Raw genomic sequence first — 21,403 nt, forward strand, 5'->3', positions numbered from 1 at the left:
CAGTATTTATAGAACATTTCTAAGTCGCTTTCTAATTTTTTTTTTTTTCAACTTTAAGAGTGCATTGCCTTTAATAATTAATTTAAACCCATGTATAGGTGAAAGTTGACTGTCTATCGTAATATAAAAGTGTGGGAGCAGACGCGAGTGCTTTGCATTTTCCATCCCCGTCATTTTCTAGGGTGTAATTAAGTAGCAATTTCTTGTAAACCATGGCGCCCCATCACGTGGCATGAGCCATGATAGAGATATATAAACAAACTTGGGGCTACGTCCCCTTGTTTATGGGGCTAGAAGCTAATTAAAACGGGAAAATATCAAATTGAAAATTGTACATAACCAACTCCAATGATTCCACTGCACCGTGACGTGGTGCATGCTAGTGGAACATTATATATATATATATATATATATATATATATATATATATGGGCTTGATGAAATGAGAACATGGTTCTCCCATAAAAAGTAAGAATTGATCTCAGGTTATTCTTAGCGGACAGCGGTCCATAAGGTTTGTCAATGGTTAAGGGTTTTAGTAAAAAAACATGACGTCAATTTTATATATATTAAAAAATTTTAAGAGAGTGGTTTATTTTATAATTAATTATTACAAACTTGTAAGTTTAGTAATGGTAAAATCCTAACTTTTGATTTTCAGGATGGAGGGTATGAATGTATCCATACTTTTTACATAGAGATTGTTCTCTCTCTCACACACACACACACACATATATATGTATATATATACATGAAATATAGACACACACACTAGATTGAGTGCTGTAGGAGGTAAATTGCGAGTCGCTTCGTCAGTCTCAAGTTTCCACCTCTTGTTTATATATATACTCTGCGCACAAGGGGGCTGTATCACCTTTAATCGGTCAAGGTTTCCCAATAACCCCAACCCCACATTACCGTTGGAACAAACAAGGAAGTCTAGAAGGGGAAAGGGGAGGGTTGAAAAGCCTTTCTAACAATTTTGCAAACTTTTCAAAATAGCTCTAAGGGTGTGTTTGGTTGCCTGGAAAATGATTTCTGGAAATCATTTTCCGGGCTTTTGGTGTTTGGCAGTGCATGGAAAATGCAGTCAACGGAAAACAATTTCCGTTGACCAAGGAAAATGAGGCTATTTTTCCGGAAAATGACGTCCGGATTTTTTTTCTGGAAGTCATTTTCCGGACTTGGTTTCACAACTTTTTTTTGGCCAAAATGGTCACATTTGTTACTTTTTAAAAGAAATATTATTATTTTATATATTATTATTATTATTTTATATTTTTAAAAAATAATTAAAATGTAAAATTATACAATTTATTTCATTTTCCAGAAAATGAACCAAACACACAAAGACAGTTTTCCAGAATGCAACCAAACACCGGAAATGAAACTGTTTTCCGGAAAATGACTCATTTTCCAGAAGTCATTTTCCTACTTTTCAAACACACCCTAAGTGATGAGCTTGAATTTCAAAATTAGAATTTTTAAAACAAAGCTTGGAAACAAGTTTTATCGCATGGTAAATCTTTAGCTTGCAAAAAAATTAATAAGTAGCTAAGATTTGAATGAATAGCGTGGCTATGTGTGTCAAGTATATATGAGGTTCGTTCGCATGATAAAAAGATAATGTGTAAAGTAAATGGCATGAGTAATTTTTATAGTGGTTTATAAACTTTCCTACTCCACTTTTCTCCTCAACTTCAAGGAGGTTCCACTAAGTATTGTTCCAAATACAAAGTGATAAGAAGCCTTAGTTTTTACCAGTGATAGTCCTTCAGATAGGAGTTAGCCACAAAGTCGCTCTATTATTCACTATCCAATCAAACTTAGCCAAGGGTCATTCACAAAGTCGTCTTGCTAGTTCATCTCACAACTATTTCTAATAGAAAGATGGTTGTAGGTTTGTTGAATACTGGACTTAGAAATCCCTCATTAGATTTCACTTCAGCTTGAGAGCTTGATTCTACTTGATTGCTTTGAACACTTGCACATAAAAATTTATCACATTAGCCTTCTTCTCCTAGCTTGGGGTTCTCCTTTATGAGTAGGGATGAGTGCCAACTTGATTTTTGAGTCCTCCCATTGTCACTCAGTATGTGGTAGCCATCTAGAAAGATGCCACAATTTCCCAAAATCTGTTGCCATCTGATAACTTTTGAAGTTTATCTATAGATTATTGACCGTTTTCCTATTTTAGCTTATAAGCACTTTTAATTTCAAGGTCAAAAAGAGTTTGCTCCTGCGTATCACTAATCTATCTCTTCCATAGACTTCTAGGTGTCAGACAACTTGCATTCTCAAACGGCTCTTTTTGTTCTTCTTTGAATGATGTTCTTCCAAGGTTGATCATCCTTAAATTGGCCTTTAATTTAATGAGTCTTCATTATGCTAGGAAAACAGTGGATATTCCTTCAATTCTTATCATTGAAGAAGATCTGCCAAGACTTCTTCTACTCTTGAGCTTCTACCGAACCCCTTAGCTTCCTCCCGACGCGACTAGACTCCTTCCGCTTGCTTCCTCTTAAAATTGTTTCCTTTCAGTTAGTCCAATTGCGAAACTTATTAGCTAATTTTACAACAAACTATGAGGGGTACGGTCTAATTAAAGTGCTTATACACATACACATTACTGCATTATCAAAATTTATTACAAATAATCTTAACAATTGTATACTTATTGTTTTAAAGAAAAAAATCTCAATGCAACAACGTTACTAATATAAAAGAAATTTCTTAATTAGCAACGCCATGCAACTTGATTATACAAAACTTATCGTACGTAATTTGGAAAACAATTTTATGTTATATTATTGCATACGCAGTGGGTCCAAAACCAATAAGTGCTTAGTGAAGATGTTATAAAACCCAATAAAGCATACACAAACAAACTACAAATTAAAGCATAGAAATTTGGCAAATTGCCCCTCACAAAAAGATACCCGGCCTATATTACCACCCACCCTACCTCTTGGAAAAATCTACACTGCACGTCATTGTATTTTGTCTTGCACTGGGGCAGGCTGGGCCTGTGATTAAAACCCTAAAAGCATTTTTAAAAAAAATATTCCCATGATTTGTTCACTGCCATAAAGTTAAAACCATGGTAAATTCCAGTCAAATTGGTCATATTATTAACTTAATAACCATAAAATTACTAGTTGACTCATAATCAGAATGTTCTCTTGACCTTCTTGATTTGAACTGAACAATTATACATAACCTAGGTTGATTTATTGTTTTTGGTCCTTTCTTGGTTATGATCATAAGATTGTTAGTGCACACTTTTTTAATAATGACTATAAGTTTTCCTCGTCATTAAAAAAAAAGAAAAAAGACAATGGCTGTGGAAACCTAGTTGGTTTTGTATGGAGGAAATTAGAGATGATTGTCTGTCTTAAGTCTCGACTAGGATACGCTTTTGGGCATCATCGTCTCCTTCATTTGTCGTTTGTTCTGGGGTTACTTAATTGGCCCTTCTGATCTGATCTGATGCATTTCAAAATTCAAGAATTTAAATTACATGGAAAATGAAGCTACTGCGTTAGTGGTCCACTGGTCCTCCGCCGAATTGAAGTAAAATAATAACCACCATTTTTGTTTGCTTTCGTATATTTGGAGTTTATATCAATACTATTTAGTCGGTCAATGATAAATTATAGGTAATTATAATTGCAGGTGACTAGGATTCCTGCGAACAAACACCGACAATCGTCAAATGACCACCGACCGCGTTTGGAAAAAGCAGACCAAACTAATCTCCTTCCCCTTCCCCTTCTCCTTCGACAGAGAAGGAGACCAACTTGGTTGCCTTCTTCGGCGATGGAGAAGGGGAAGTCGACCAGTTTGGTCTGCCTTCTCCTTCGCCGAACACAATCGGTGACGGTTTCTGTTAATTGGTGGAGGGTGGCCAGCTTGACTTGTATTTACAGGTCACCAATAAGTTTATGGTTTTTAATACTTCAAAATAACATGTTTATGAGTTTAATTACAACTATTGAAAATTTAAGAACTTAAAATAAAGTTCATTAGTAGTCTATTTGATCATTTTCCCTATATAGTTTTATTTGAGGAAGAATAAAAAAGAATCAAAATTCTGATCCAACTTGAGTATAGTTTTAGATCAATCCGAAAATATCATGCCAATAGAGTTAGAGTGAATAATACAGTAATAAAAGTAATTAAATACGGAGTATATATAATATTACTCATTGAGATTTGAGAGTCAGTATTCTACTCCATATAATTCTAATATTTTTCTTTTTATCTTTTAATTTAAATTTTTTTGACCCACAAACTGTGGAAACTATTTCGATGTATTTTGAAATTTATTTAATAAAGTTACTTGTTATTATAATGTGATGGCTAAAACTTTTAATGATTATGTAAGTCATATAAGTTCGATTATTATTACAATAATATTATAAAATTTATATTTTACTTATTTAAAAAAATTAGGGTCTAAAAGTATCATTGATGCATGCAAAAATCAAATATTATGTGTGAAGAAAGTATTGGTCATATTAATGGCACGAAATGAGATTAATTAAAGAGTGTGCGAGCGTGTCCATAATGTTAAGGGCACTTCCAAATGGGAATGTGCCAACATTCCATTTACTTTGGGAAAGTTAAACATAATTTGGAAAACTAAAGGCAAAAGAAAGACAGAGGCAAAGCAAAAGCGGAACAACTTCCTAATTTAGGAGAACCCAATAGATGCTTTTACTCAGTTTTTTAGGAAGAAAAAATCATGTGTTGTTTTTGAACAAATGGGGTGGGTGATTTGTTTTGAATATTTTTCTCTTGCAAATGAAAGTTTTTTGTGGAGTTCATGGCACAACGTGAAGAGAGGAAGAGACGCAGTTTATCCACGCGAAGGGCACTGCACGCGCCATCTGGGCACGTAAATACTGCGCGCCTTGGATCATAATAACCTCCCTAGCTTGATGGTTTCTGGTCCTAGCCTCTAACCCATACATGTGTTTCGATTCCTAACAACAACATTATTATTTCTAGTTCACTATTTATGCTATAACTTGTATTATTTAGTACTTTGTATTAATCATTTGGGCTAGCATCTCGAGCTTTGTACGCACTCTTTTATGCCTAGCGCCCTAAGCAATAATACTACTGTTTTTTCTACTCTCAATTTTGTACTTCCATGCCCTATTTATGGTGGACCCGGTCCCGACAAAATCATCCTTGGCGATGTCCGCAAGGAATGCTACAAAAAGCATGTGTTCCTAGTTTCTACCCATTTTAATTTACCTTTTCCCTTAGTTAAAAAGAATGTTAATTGTCCAATTGAAAAATATCATCTAAGGAGGGAAAGATTAAAAAGAAATATTTTGGAGGCGTGAATAACATTACTCTATCAAAATATACACCATTTTTTAAGTTTGTAACTGAAACTATTTAAAGTTTAAGAAATTTATTGATAAAAAAAAAGTTTAAGAAATTTAAGATTTTAAACAAATTCAAGATCAACAAAAATAATATTATTAAGATTAAATTTAAATAATTTTGAAAACATCGGTTGTCATGCTCAACACATCATCTAGAAAACATGCGATCACGTCAACCTGGACTCCAAAATTATTTTTACTTTTTAATCTAAATTTAATCTTAATAATATTGTTATTATTGATCTTGAATTTGTACTTAATTGACTAAAAAGTAAAAATAATTTTGAATTTGTACTTAATTTTAATAAGATTAAATTGGCTACGTATGTTTTTGGAAATAAATTAGTTTTAACTTTAATTAGTTTACTTAATTGTTGGAAGGACGACAATTTTTACAACAAAAACAATAGTTGTGAATCAAAATTGCAAAGTTTGAAAGTCGTGAATCAATCTTGCAAGTAACACTATAGTAGCGGGACTAAAAGTGGAAAAAATTTAAAAATTTAATTACAAATCTTACCATTATACAGCCATACATAAAGACATTTTGTTTTTTTTTAGAACATCAATGCACACGGGTAGAGTTCTTATTTGAGCCTGAAGCATTTATGCGCTTATTAAGTTGTGGGGAGCGTAGGGTAAAACGTGGACGGCAGGATTCGAACCTGCGCGGGCAAAGCCCACATGATTTCTAGTCATGCCCGATAACCACTCCGGCACGTCCACTTACATGTTGTTGTTGTTGTTCTAATTATTTTATTACGCTGCATGCATACAAGAGGGCAGACTTGTGTTTGTCATTGATTTTCAAAATTTTATTTCAATTTTAAGCTATTTTATGAATTAAATGTGCAACTAGTGTAAAGGGTAGGGAACAACTGGGGTAGGGTTATGACTCATGAAATATCGTTGTGTAGTGTATGTGATACTTTTCTTATTTTACGTCCAATGTTTAAAGGATGATTTTTATTTTAGTTTTTTTTTTCTTTCATTTTTTTTTTAATTTCAAAGTTTAAAAGTAGAAAAGGGAAGGATAATGACTTGTTATTATTATTATTATTATTATTATTATTATTATTATTATTATTATTATTATAAAAGAATTTAAATTTAATAGTATGTGAAATTACCAAATTTTTTTTTGGTAAATTTACAGTGTCTTTCACTCCGTCCGTTTAACGGTCCGGGGTCCACCCACGTTCGCTCCGGGAGGCACAGGAGCTGGCCTAGGGGGAATCGTCACTTGCGAGTGAAATTACCAAAATTGACAATAATAAAAGATAGTTGCAATAAATATGATAGTGAAATACCAATTACCATGTAGTGTGATGACATTCGATTAACATTCTAAATAAGTGGTTATAGGTTCGAACCCTACCTTGTAAAGAATTGAATTACCTTAATTATTACACAATATTTATAAGGGTTCCTCATTGTTGGTAATAATATAATGATCGAATGGCCGGATGGTCTCGTGTTAAACAAATCTCATTATGTTGATAAAATCCATTTAATACAAATGCTTTACTATCAAAGAATCACGGAGAATGTATATTAAACTCAATAGAGGGCAAATGTGAGGTGTGATATGCACTGGAAAGGCAAATGTGTACTAGGTATCTCATAACCACTAGCCGGTGCAGCCGTTGCGTGGAAATCCTCTAAACAAACTAGATAGCCAGATCCACAAGCCGTTGCGTGGAAATCCTCTAAACAAACTAGATAGCGCCTTGCGAAGAGGCTGAATGGCTAGGCCATTTTCTCAAGGATATTCCTAGTTGGGAAAGACCTATACCTCCAATATGTGTGCATTGTGATAGTCAAGGCACGATTGGTAGAGTACGGAGATAAGTCTCGACATATACGTCGTAGACATAATATGATAATACCATTAAACAACTTCTCACAATTGGTGTTGTTTCGGTTGACTTTGTGAAGTAAAAAAACAACATATCGGATTCGTTAACCAAAGGGACGTCAAGTAGAGAGTTGATCGAGAAGTTGACAGATAAGTCTCGACATATACGTCGTAGACATAATATGATAATACCATTAAACAACTTCTCACAATTGGTGTTGTTTCGGTTGACTTTGTGAAGTAAAAAAACAACATATCGGATTCGTTAACCAAAGGGACGTCAAGTAGAGAGTTGATCGAGAAGTTGACAGATAAGTCTCGACATATACGTCGTAGACATAATATGATAATACCATTAAACAACTTCTCACAATTGGTGTTGTTTCGGTTGACTTTGTGAAGTAAATTCTCACAATTGGTGTTGTTTCGGTTGACTTTGTGAAGTAAAAAAACAACATATCGGATTCGTTAACCAAAGGGACGTCAAGTAGAGAGTTGATCGAGAAGTTGACAACCAAAGGGACGTCAAGTAGAGAGTTGATCGAGAAGTTGACATGAGGAATGAGTCTAAAGCCCTTGGTATAAGTTCTATAGTGGATACCCAATCAAGCTGGCACCTAGGTTCAATGGGAAAACTAAATTATGGAACGAAGTGTGTCACTATGGGGGTCTCGGACTTCCTACCACTCCTCGTTAGAACAGTGACTTCTGCACGAGGCTAGCACAATGATGCTTTAATGATTCCAATGCCAGTTGACATGTATGAGTATGCGGGATACTCGGTAAAGAATCACCTATGTGAGAGAGAAGTGAGGGTCGTTTCAAAGGAGAATTGAATGGGCTCAATTCTTTAGAAACTCTTGCAGAACTAAGAACGGTGACCCACGACCAAAACAGGCACACACATGAGAACATAACAAGGTTGGGAGGTTCCTGTGTGGGATATACCATTGTCTACACAAACGCGCAGTCGGTTCAAAGATATCGCGTTCTATCATATAGTTAGTAGAGTTAATATATCTTCACAAGGGGAGGTTCAAAGGGTAACACCTACCTATTCTCTGCAGGGATCGACCGTTGAACACAGTTGTTTTCGATTTTAAAACAACTCTGAAATTCAATTTTCATTCATGTGGGGGATTGTTAAAAAAATAACATAAAATGACATTTTAAGTGGCTATTTTCTGGTGCAAATATATGTGGAGTCTACTTCTGATTTGAGTCGTGTCAAAGTGGATTCGGGTTCTTCGTAGTTAGACGAAGAGGTTGATATATAAGGCACCCTTGCATCCCCTTAAAGATCATCATTTAGATCATAATAAGGCACCCACCCTTGCATCCCCCATAGCTTGGTGGTTTCTGGTTTGATTTCTAACAATAACATTATTATTTCTAGTTCCGTATTAATCATTTTGGCACATTATTATTTCTAGTTCCGTATTAATCATTTTGGCCAATATCTTGAGCTTTGTACAAACTCTTTTAGGCCTAGCGCCCGGTCCCGACAAAATCATCATTAACACCCATTAAAACGTGGACGGCAGGGCAGGTAAAGCCCACATAATTTCTAGTCATGCCCGATAACTACTCCGGCACGTCCACCTACATATTGTTAAAAATCCAATTATTTTTTCATAGCTACTTTTGATATTTGCCTCCACTAAGGCTCAAACCCACTCCCATCATCCATATGGGAGTGTAAACCGAGACATCAGGTGCCACTAGACCACAAGGTCTTTGGCAAATCCAATTATTTATTCATAAGCTTCATGCATAAAAGAGGGCGGACTTGTGTTTGTCATCGATTTTCAAAATGTTATTTCAATTTTAAGCTATTTTATGAATTAAATGTGCAACTAGTGTAAAGGGTAGGGAACAACTGGGGTAGGGTTATGACTCATGAAATATCGTTGCGGAGTGTGATACTTTTCTTATTTTACGTCCAATGTTTAAAAGATGATTTTTATTTTATTTTGTTCTTTCATTTCTTTTTAATTTCAAAGTTTAAAAGTAGAAAATGGAAAGATAATGACTTATTATTATTATTATTATTATTATTATTAAAGAATTTGAATTTAATAGTACGTGAAGTTGTCAAAATTGGCAAAGATAAAAGATAGTTGCAATAATTATGATAGTGAGATGCCAACCACCATACAGTGTAATGACATCCTGATAACCATTTCAAATGAACGATGGTTATAGGTTTGAATCCCGATAGTTTAGTATTTATGTACATTAAGATTTATATGTTTATGAATATATATACCAAATTATGTACATTAAGGTTTGTGTTTATGAATATATATACCAAATATTATGAACACAGTACATGATAGACACTTAATATAAGAGCATCCTCAATAGTAGTAGTAGTTTTTTTGTTTTTGTTTTTGTTTTTTTGTTTTTTTTTGAAGAGTTTTTATCGGTGTTATTAGGAAAGAGAAGATGTGAGAGAAGATGATGATAGGCACAGTGTTGCCATTCATGCGTGAATGGCGTAGTGTTGACATTCACTTGGTGGGTCTCACATTTTTGCCAAAAACCAAAGCCTTGCAGTAAGATCTCCGACCCAAGTGTGAGCCTCTCTCAAAAACTGATCCAAAATTCACTAATATGGATAGCCTAAAATAACATCTTTTTTGGATGAGAGTCCACCATAAAAAGTAAATCTTAGTCTACAATATAATTTGTGGATAGGTCCAAGGTAAAAGCGAATGGGGTTACATGACCACATATATATTACAATGCAAGCTAAGGTTCCCAAATATGTGATGCAATGCAAACTAAATTGCAAAATGATCACTTATTCTTGAGAGCCATTAATTAATTAAGTAGTCCACAAGAAACACCAGCATGGGTACCAGAAGTTGAGGAACACATCACATCATTGCTTCCTACGTTGAAAACCTACACCAGATCTGCCTGCAAAACCAACTATTCCAATCAAAACAGAACTAAATATGCCAAAAATCCATCACATTATACTATATATGATTTTAGACAATTCTAAAAAGCTTTTCATTTTGAATTACTGTTTGTCTGTAGGAACTTACCACATCGAGGGAATGAAAGAAGGGGTTTGATTTTGGTAATGGCTCAGCAACTAAAATGTAATAGTAACCCATGACCCCTGTATGCATTTGGGCACTGCTATAATTTGATATAATAGTGAGCTTCTCCATTGGAGCAATCTTGACTGAGCCAGGTTGAGGGTAACAGGATGACATTCCAACGAGGTAACCATCTTCATTTCCTGCTTCTGTTCCGTTTCCATAAATTGGAAACGAATTGCACAGAACCCGTCCATCCTAAAGCATTAATATTGCAGGTATTGTATCAACAAGGTTTCTTAAATATATATTAACTATCTATATACTATCAAGTAGCTAGCAAACATTCTAAAAACATAATAAGTCGAAGAGAGAGTGCACCCATTACTAGTACCACTCCAAAAGAGTATAACCAAGAACGAGTTCTTGCCCCGACCCCTTGATTTGAACCAGTCAGCTATGGGTAACTTAGGCTGGTTTACTTCCCGTGATCCTTTGTCGATTAGGGTCACAAGGTGGGTTAAAAAACAGAAGGAGTACCTACCTCTCCAAAAAGAGTAGAGCCAACCCCTCCAGTGTGTTGGTGAGCAACAGCATAAATGAGTTCCCCGCCGTTTGGCAAGCTTACGGTTAAGCTTTTGGAATGAACACATTCATCAGTAGCGGCAGCAGCAGAACATGCATCAACTCCATATTCAATCTGAAAAAAGATACTTTCAACAACTATATCATCAATAGATCTTCTAAAAGCATATAACACTACAATTTCAATCAACTAACAACAATTTAAATATTAATCACCAGGCAATGGTGTCTTCGCAGGGGGATTGAATCAGACAATTCCAATGTATCAGTGACATCAAATACATAAACTTTGACAGGCACAATAGAGGGGTTCCAATCAACATAAGTCACAGTGTACTTAAAGTAAAGGCCTCTCTTTTCGCCCCGAAACCCTTCTTTCACTCTGCATCTCACCCCATCATAGCAACATCTAAGCCCTCCAACATAATCACCAATAGGCATCCCGGACTCATCTTCTGTGACATTATACAGCTCACACCTGCACTCAATGCACCCCATCTTATCCTCAGCGCCCCGCGTATCAATCGCATGTACATTAAGCAGCCATCCTTCCACAAACCCCGGGGGCGGATTACCTGCCTCGATTCCATAAGGATCCGGGACATGTGTGTCCGTCTTTCATGTCTCCGATCCAAGCCCAAAATATTGTGGAAGCTCTGCACAAACCCCTGAGTTATATACAAAAGTTGCTGTCTCATTATAACGCTCCTTTTGAGCTTCAACACCTTTGGGTATCATTAATTTCCCCACAATCCAGTGATGGATATAAGTTTGATGAAGTGGGATAGAATTCCCTTCCTCATCAACTACCTCTGCATCAAATCCTCGGACACCAATATGACCTTTTGGAAAGTCGATACCATAAAAAAGTTTATTACAAACCGATCCTGGTTCCAGCTCAAACCTAGGAGATAGGAAAGTTTCCACTTTCACCCCATTCTCATCCTCATCAATTCTTAGACTACGTTGTGAAGTAGAAGTAGCCATTGTGAACACCAAGATTATTGCTAGCCACCACAGCAACCTGCCAAACCACATCCTTATCTGCAATTTTTAAACATAAATTTCCAACAAATTAAACCAAAAATTAATTAAAGCAACGATTTTTAGTTCCAACAAGACAAACATTGATCTAATGTTTCCAATAACAAAAATTTCTACTTATTACTGAACCTGACAAAGCAGTTAAACGGGAATGAAACCCGGATAAAGGAAAGGATCGGAAAAACTGAACGAGAATTACTTTTTTTTTTTTTTTTTTTTTTTGGGAACGAGAATTACTTAGAATTTAGAAATTAGATGAGAGAGCTGCTGAGAGCATACCCGACTTGAAAATTAAATCTTATCCAGAAATTGAGAGATAATGAAGAAGGACTCCAGTACAGCACGATTTAAATTATTGCTACCAAAATGACTGTCTGGTCGGAACTGGCACATACATGTACGTAAATATGCAAAGTAGCAATAATGCCTCAGTAGGAAAGTTCAACACGATATATAGGAAAACTTTCAATGATTTTGGTACTTTTAACAATGGCCCGGCATGCATTCATGCTAATAGTAAAACTTATTTTTTGATGGCACACTCTTAACTCACTGATTTAGTAGGCAGTATTTAGGACAAGAGACCAATGTTCAAATTTCTGAAGCAGTGTTGGGATTATGTCCAAAGTGGACAGATATATTATGCGTATCCGCATTTGATCCTATCCAGGGCCGTTCCAATAATAATAGGGGTCCTGTGTTATATCTTAATTTGGGCCCTTTTTGAGTAATTTTTATATATAAATAATAGTTGTTTAAAAAGTTGTATCAAAATATAAATATTGTATAAAAAAAGACATAAAATTTTATTTCAAAAGTGACATGCGTCGTGCACATTTAGACGCAAAATCATCAATCAAATTTTTGATATCAACTTCTTCCAAAAGCTTATTTGTAATGAACTTTTCAAGAGCTCTTTTTTGAGATTGAGTTAGTTGCTCAATTCTTTTTTCTTTTTACGCTTCTCAGACCCAATGTCTATTTTTTAGAAGATATAATTATAAATCCTAAGGAAAAAAATGAATTTATTTAGAAACTGAATAAATAATTAATCAAGAAACAAATTCTTAAAACAATAAACAAAAATGATGAAAAATATGTAATTTTAATTACATGTTAAGAGAATTGACTTGAGACTTGAGAGTTTGTGTGATCAAGAAGAATTGAAGAATCAATTGAGTTATGGTCTGCGATCTACGAAATTACCGAATTGGGAATTGGGAATTGTCGAAGTTCGTTATGGTATTGCCGTATTTTATAGGGTTGGGAATTGAGAATTTGCTAATTGTCTAATTGAGATGTGGGATTATGATTTATGAAATATAATTGCGAACGGAATCGGCAATGTTTTTAGATTAGGAAATATATATTGGGTTTTTAAAGCAATTGTCAGTTGGGCTCAATTTCATCTTGTCACAAAATTAGTCCGATCTTCATACATTTAGCATAAATTTTTGTAAATAATATATACATATAATTTTTTTTTTTAAAATACGGGGCCCCCAAAAATTGGATGCCCTGTGCGGTCACACATGTTATACATGCTCAGATACGGCCCTGATCCTGTCTACTAAGTTATTGAGTTACCGTGACCAACATTTTCCCAAATATTTGTCGGGTCATGGGTCCTTGCTGTTGGGAATTCAATCTTGGGAGAAGTAAAAATTATTTTTATTTAGATGACAATAAATATTAGTTATCTAGTAATTAACTTATTATATTTGTGTATTAGTTTATATAACAAGGATGGAGTCAAAGTGTCAAACTACTGAGATAATAAGACTACCTTGTCTACCTGGCCTACACCCAATAAGTGGGAAATGATGGGAACAATAGTAAGTGGGAAATGATTGGTTAAATATTACTCTCTCTGTCCCATTTTATCTGTCCTACTTATTATTTATTGGTCAAACCAACTATTCATTCTTTGTTTATTTTCTTAAGAATCTTTTACTTATTTTTAAATTTGATTTTTTGTGTTTAATTATCTTATTCAGACGCTGCATGCATACAAGAGGGCAGACTTGTGTTTGTCATTGATTTTCAAAATTCTATTTCAATTTTAAGCTATTTTATGAATTAAATGTGCAACTAGTGTAAAGGGTAGGGAACAACTGGGGTAGGGTTATGACTCATGAAATATCGTTGCGTAGTGTGATACTTTTCTTATTTTACATCCAATGTTTAAAAGATGATTTTTATTTTATTTTAATTTGTTCTTTCATTTTTTTTTAATTCAAAGTTTAAAAGTAGAAAAGGGGGATAATGACTTATATTATTATTATTGTTGTTGTTGTTGTTTTTTCTCTTAGCTTTTGTTTGGCAAGCTGTTGTAAGTTTTCGATGAGATCCTTAATAATATCAATATCCTAAAAAATTCATGATTTACAAAGAATTTAAATTTAATAGTACGTGAAATTGCCAAAATTGACAAAGATAAAAGATAATTGCAATAAATATGATAGTGAGATGCCAACTACCCTGTAGTGTGATGGCATCTTGGTTACCATTCCAAATGGATGGTTATAGGTTTGAACCCAGATAGTTTAGTATCCATGCACATTAAGGTTTATGTTTATGAATATATATACCAAATATTATGAACATAGCACATGATAGACACTTAATATAAGGGCATCCTCAATAGTGGTTTTTTTTTTTTTTGTGTGATTTTTGAAGAGTTTTTACATGTGTGATTATGAAAGAGAAGATGAGAGAGAAGAGGATGATAGGCACAGTGTTGCCATTCATGCGTGAATGGCATAGTGTAGGCATTCACTTGGTGGGTCCCACATTTCTGCCAAAAAACCAAAGCCTTGCAGTAAGATCTTTTTCCCAAGTGTGACCCTTTCTCAAAAACTGGTCACTAGTATAAATGGCCTAAAATGACATCTTTTTTGAATGAGAATCCACCATAAAAAGTAAATCTTAGTCTACAATATAATTTACGGATTGGTACAAGGTAAAACCGAATGAGGTAACAATGGAAGCTAAGGTTCCCAAATATGTGATGCAATGCAAACTAAATTGCAAAACGATCACTTATTCTTGAGAGCCATTAATTAATTAAGTAGTCCACAAGAAACACTAGCATCATATCATATCATATCTGCTTTGCATGGGTACCAGAAGTTGAGGAACATATCAGATCATTGCTTCCTAGCTAGGTTGAAAACCTACACCAGATCTGCCTGCAAAACCAACCATTCCAATCAAAACCTACAGAACTAAATATGCCAAAAATCCATCACATTATAATCTGATTTTAGACAATTCTAAAACGCTTTTCATTTTCAATTACTGTTTGTATGTAGGAGCTTACCACATCGAGAGAATGAAAGATGGGGTTTGATTTTGGTAATGGCTCAGCAACTAAAATGTAATAGTAACCCATGACCCCGGTATGCATTTGGGCATTGCTATAATTTGATATAATAGTTAGCTTCTCCATCGGAGCAATCTTGACTGAGCCAGGTTGAGGGTAACAGGTTGACATTCCAACGATGTAACCATCTTCATCTCCTGCTTCTGTTCCGTTTCCATAAATTGGAAACGATTTGCATAGAACCCGTCCATCCTAAAGCATTCATATTGAAAGTATTGTATCAACAAGATTTCTTAAATATGTATGTTCATTTAACTATCTATATACTATCAAGTAGCTAGCAAACATAATAAGTGGAAGAGGGAGTGCACCTACTAACAGATCAGATATATCAGCCCATTAGAATGGAACTAACATGTTATATTACTAGTACCTCTCCAAAAAGAGTAGAACCAAGAACGAGTTCTTTCCCCCTCGGTTTGAGTCAGCCAGTTATGGGTAATTTCACTGCTTGAAGTCATCAAATTTCTGACCACGCACAAAAGTGATTGGAAAAGGGACATTATTATTATTATTATTATTATATTTTTTTTTGTCAGAGGGGTTGGGTTGGATAGAAAAGGGTCGGAATTTCCGACTACCTCTTACTCGGTGGTTGGTATTTCTGACCACTTTTAAAGGGTAGTCGGAAATTCCGACCACCAAAGGTAGTTGAAAATAAATTTTCAATCGGATTAAGGCCTTTTTCGACCACTTTCAGGTGATCGGAAATCTATTGATTTTTAGTCGAGCTTAGGTTGATATAACTTACCTAAGCTGGTTTATATCTTTGTGATCCGGTTGTCGATTAAGATCACCAGAGGAAATTTACCTAATTACCCGTACTCAAAAGGATTCACCCAAAAAGAAAACATAACGGGTACCTACCTCTCCAAAAAGAGTAGAGCCAACCCCTCCAACGTGTTGGTGAGCAACAGCATAGATGAGATCCCCGCCGTTTGGCAAGCTTACGGTTAAGCTTTTGGAATGAACACATTCATCAGTAGCGGCAGCAGCAGCAGAACATGCATCAACTCCATATTCAAACTGAAAAAACATACTTCAACAACTATATCATCAATAGATCTTCTAAAAGCATACAACAATTTAAATATTAATCACCTGGCAATGGTGTCTTCCCCGGGGGATTGAATCAGACAATTCCAATGTATCAGTGACATCAAATATATAAACTTTGACAGGCACAATGGAGGGCTTCCAATCAACATAAGTCACAGTATACTTAAGGTAGAGCCCTCTCTTTTCGCCCCGAAACCCTTCTTTCACTCTGCATCTCACCCCATCATAGCAACATCTAAGCCCTCCAACATAATCACCAATAGGCATCCCGGACTCATCTTCCGTCACATTATACAACTCACACCTGCACTCAATGCACCCCATCTTATCCTCAGCGCCCCGCGTATCAATCGCATGAGCATTAAGCAGCCACCCTTCCACAAACCCCGGGGGCGGATTACCTACCTCGATCCCATAAGGATCCGGGACATGTGTGTCCGTCTTTCGTGTCTCGGATCCCAGCCCGAAATATTGTGGAAGCTCTGCACAAACCCCTGAGTTATATACAAGAGTTGCTGTCTCATTATAATGGTCCTTTTCAGCTTCAACACCTTTGGGGATCATTAATTTCCCCACAACCCAGTGATGGAGATAAGTTTGATGAAGTGGGATAGAATTCCCTTCCTCATCAACTACCTCTGCATCAAAACCTCGGACACCAATATGACCTTTTGGAAAGTCGATACCATAATAAAATTTATTACTAACCGATCCTGGTTCCAGCTCAAACCTAGGAGATAGCAAAGTTTCCACTTTCACCCCATTCTCATCCTCATCAATTCTTAGACTACGTTGTGAAGTAGAAGCAGCCATTGTCAACACCAAGATTATTGCTAGCCATAGCAACCTGCCCAACCACATCCTTATTATCTGCAAATTGAATTGTAAACATAAATTTCCAACAAATTAAACCAAAAATTAATTAAAGCAACGATTTTTATTTCCAACAAGACAAACTAACATTGATCTAATGTTTCCAATTACAAAAATTTCTACTTATTAATGGACCTGCAGACAAAGCAATTAAACAATTTAGAAATTAATGAATTGAAGATAGATGAGAGAGCTGCTGAGAGCATACCCGAGTTGAAAATTAAATCTTATCAAGAAATTGAGAGATAATGAAGAAGAACTTCAGTACGGTGTGGTCGGAATTGGCACATGTAAATTGCAGTAGTGTTGTTGTGGATTCTGTACCATGCAAAGTAGCAATAATGCCTCAGTAGGAAAGTTCAACACGATATATAGGAAAAGTTTCAATGATTTTGGTACTTATGACAATGACCAGGCATGCATTCATGCAAATAGTAAAAATTATTTTTATTGCCCAGGCTTAGCTCACTAGTTTATAGGCAGTATTTGAGAGGAGAGACCAATGTTCGAATCTTGAAAGCGGCAATAATGTGAGAATTATATCTAAAGTGGACAGATTCTTTGTGCGTATAAGCATTTGACAGTCATTGAGTTACCGTAATTTACATCTCCTAAATGGTATATAGTGTGGGAGATCCTTGTAGTTTGGGATTTAACCTTTACAAAAGAAAATTATTTTTATTTAAATGACAATAATATTAGTTATCTAGTAATTAACTTTTTTTTTTTGAAAATAAAAGAAGCTAATTCATTAATCATAGGCTGAAACGTTTACAATAAAGATTGATGGAATGATCAAACATTTATTACAGTCAGACATAGAAACAACTACCCTAGCATAGAAAACTTGATTCACGGACTGTTTTACAAATTTGAAGCTGAATTCTTTGATGGAACTTAAAGCTTCTTTAATGATTTGGTCAAACGTACCTAAGACTGACATTGGTTGAATAGTCTTGCACACCACCTGAGTATCTATTTTCATTCTTCTATCCATGGACAATATCTCCATCGCCATTCTTCTATCCATTGACAATATCTTCATCGGGCTGAACTGCATATCATAGTTCATTGGAGTCTCTTTTTCATTGTCATGTTTGTCACCCATGATGAAATTCACGTACGCTATGACTAGTTTATCGTTTCACGCGTTATGAAAAAAGAACAATTTGCCCCACCTAGGATGAGAAGTAATTAACTTCTAATATTTGTGTATTAGTTTATATAACAAGGATGGAGTCAAACTAGGTAAATGATTGGGAAGAAATAAGTGGTAAATGATTGAGAAGAAATAAGTGGGAAATGATTGGTTAAGTTTTACTATATTGTCGGTCATTATTATGGTTCTATTAAATGAGGATAAAAATTAGAAAATGATTGATTTATAATATCATAAATAAAAGTTGGAATAGTACTATTTGCCCCACCTACTTTTTACATGACAAATAATTATTGATTGCTCGTAGAATTTATTTTAATTCACACCAATCCTTATTTTTTGTTGAATACAAAAAAAAAAAAACCGCCTCCACTAAAGCTCAATTTCATGACCTCCCATACGAGAGAGTTACTATATGCCATTTAAGCACAAGGCTAATGGTAATGTTGTATGTTGTTTAATGAATTATATTATATGCTTTGTTTTAAAAAATGCAATTGATGAGGAGATGCTCAAATTCTAACACTAATAGAGAATTGACCAAAACAATGTAATAAGATGTCTAAAGTCATTAAAATATGTTGTGGTAATTTGTTAATTTTTAAAGCAATTTTATGCATCTAAAATTAAACAATACTAGGATTTTCGCTTGTGCGTTGCACAGAATGGATTTGTTATAATATTTTAAGAATATTTAGATTCATATACAATTACATAAATTATAACATCGAATGTTATATAGCGCAATTGATGAAATTGGTTGGATCGATTAAGTTTTATGATGTTTTTCTTTGCTTGAATTAAAGCAAATAATTGTCCAATTACCCGTGCGATGCATATATAATTTTTTTTTATTATGTATTTAGATAATAAAAAGTAAAGATGAAATTATAAAAAATTCTAATATTGAACGTGTACGTTTATTTAATTATAAGATTGGTGCAAAAGTATCAATCAATTAATTGTATAATATATGACTTGTTTGTCTACAATTATCTTAAAAAGATCAATGTGTAATATGACTTATGTAATTATATTATTATTAAAATAAATATGGGAAAATGAAAAATAATTTAATTATAATTATTATAAAAATAAATTCAACGACCAATGTTTAGCTTAATTAACATAATAATTATTAGGCAATTATTATTAGTCAATTACACTAATATATGAAGTGGGATAGAATTCCCTTCCTCATCAACTACCTCTGCATCAATTACACTAATATATGAAGTGGGATAGAATTAGGGGCAAATCTAGCTGAAATGGTAGCTTAAAGTTGAAAAGTAGCTGAAAGCTGAAAAGCTATAAGCTCGAAGCTGAAATCTGAAGAGCTGTTAAGCTAGCTGTTATGCTTAAAAGTGTTTGGTAAAATTAGCTTTTTGATAAGTTGATAAATGTAAAAAAACTAAAAAGGACATCGACATAAAAGTTAAATAATTCTAAATTTAAATAGGTTTGTTTACATATTAAAATATAAAATAATGAAATCAATATAATTTAATAAAATATAAAGTAAGAACATATATTTAAAAATATATAAAGTAAAACAAAATGTTTATAATTCATAAAATTAGTTCATACAAAAATTATTGTTCAAACCCAAATATCAAATTAAAATTACAACGAAACATATTGAAGAAAAATGCCAAAAGAGTTTTAATTGGGAGGGATAAATGATGTCATTTATTTAAAATAATAAGGATAAAAATGGAAAAAAGTTAAGAAGCTACTAGCTTATTTTTGAAAAACTACCTGAAGTAGCGTTTCAAAATAAGCTCTTATTTTAAACTACTAGCTTATTTTGATAGCATTACCAAACAAAGCTTATAGCTTGTTAGTAGCTTAAAATAAGCTATAAGCTCTGCCAAACACAGCCATAACCTAAGTACAACCACTCAAGGTTGAAAAAATCGCTAGATGCCTTCTATTTGTTCAATATTTTATTTCTTATATATATATATATATATATATATATATATATATATATATATATATATATTATTTTGTTTAAATTTTTTTAAAAATATTTTAAAAGTTAATAATTGTAAAGTGTTTAATATTTTAAGTCTTTACGCTTTAATATTTAAATAATTAATATTTAATAAGTTAATAGTTATTGCTTATTAAATTATTAGTTATTATTTATTAATTATTAGTTAATAGTTTAATTTAGATATTACTTATTACTTATTATTTTATTAAATTATTACTTATTTAGACTGTTAGAAATTTAGAATACTAGTTAATACATTATAACATTAATAGTTTAAATGTTTAGGATTTAAAATTACAAAAATATTAAAGAAAAAAAAATCGCCCAGTCGGCTAGTCACAGAAATGGCCGATTCCCCGGCCAAAATCACTGCAGCTGGGCGTTGCCTAACGCTTAGGCGTGATTTTTGCAGCATTTGTGGCATCCCTATCTTCAAATCCTAGGCATAAATTTCCAAAAAACCAAAAATTAATTAAAGCAATGATTTTTAGTTGGAAGAAGACAATTCAAACACTGATCTATCTAATGTTTCCAATTACAAAAATTTCTACCTATTACTAGGCCTGAGTGCCTGACAAAGCAATTAATTAACAAGAAGGAAACCCGGGAATTAAATACTTATAATGTTAATAGGTTTGAGGGAAAGTATTTTGCATATTTGGTAGTAGGGTGAAATTGGAATAATTACAATATTGATGTTTGATTATGTATAACCCTATAATAGGAATAAAGGTTTAAAAAATACAAAAACAAAAAATTAAGGCAATTGATCCTAATATAATGACATGCAGAGCATCAATATGAACAAAAACTTAAAAACACTAACCCAAACTTAAAAATCAGTACTAATAAGATTGAATGATACTCATTTTTAATTAGGGAATGGGGATTTTAATTAAAGGGCTAATCAAATCCATAATTGTATTTTAAAAGTTGTCAACCGAACACTAACTATGATTTTGATTCTTATTCCCAGTGTGTAAATT

General features: G+C 33.8%; 1 non-coding gene and 1 pseudogene across 1 annotated transcript; both read right to left on the reverse strand.

The window, feature by feature from the left end:
* Positions 1–6,046: 6,046 nt before the first annotated feature.
* On the reverse strand, positions 6,047–6,128 carry TRNAS-AGA. Its single transcript has one exon. It is a non-coding gene; the product is annotated as a tRNA-Ser (tRNA).
* A 3,711-nt stretch (positions 6,129–9,839) lies between these two features.
* On the reverse strand, positions 9,840–17,596 carry LOC115995873 (annotated as a pseudogene).
* Positions 17,597–21,403: the final 3,807 nt, after the last annotated feature.

This window comes from Ipomoea triloba, chromosome 11 (genome assembly GCF_003576645.1).
Source record: "Ipomoea triloba cultivar NCNSP0323 chromosome 11, ASM357664v1".
NCBI classification, from domain to species: Eukaryota; Viridiplantae; Streptophyta; class Magnoliopsida; order Solanales; family Convolvulaceae; genus Ipomoea; species Ipomoea triloba.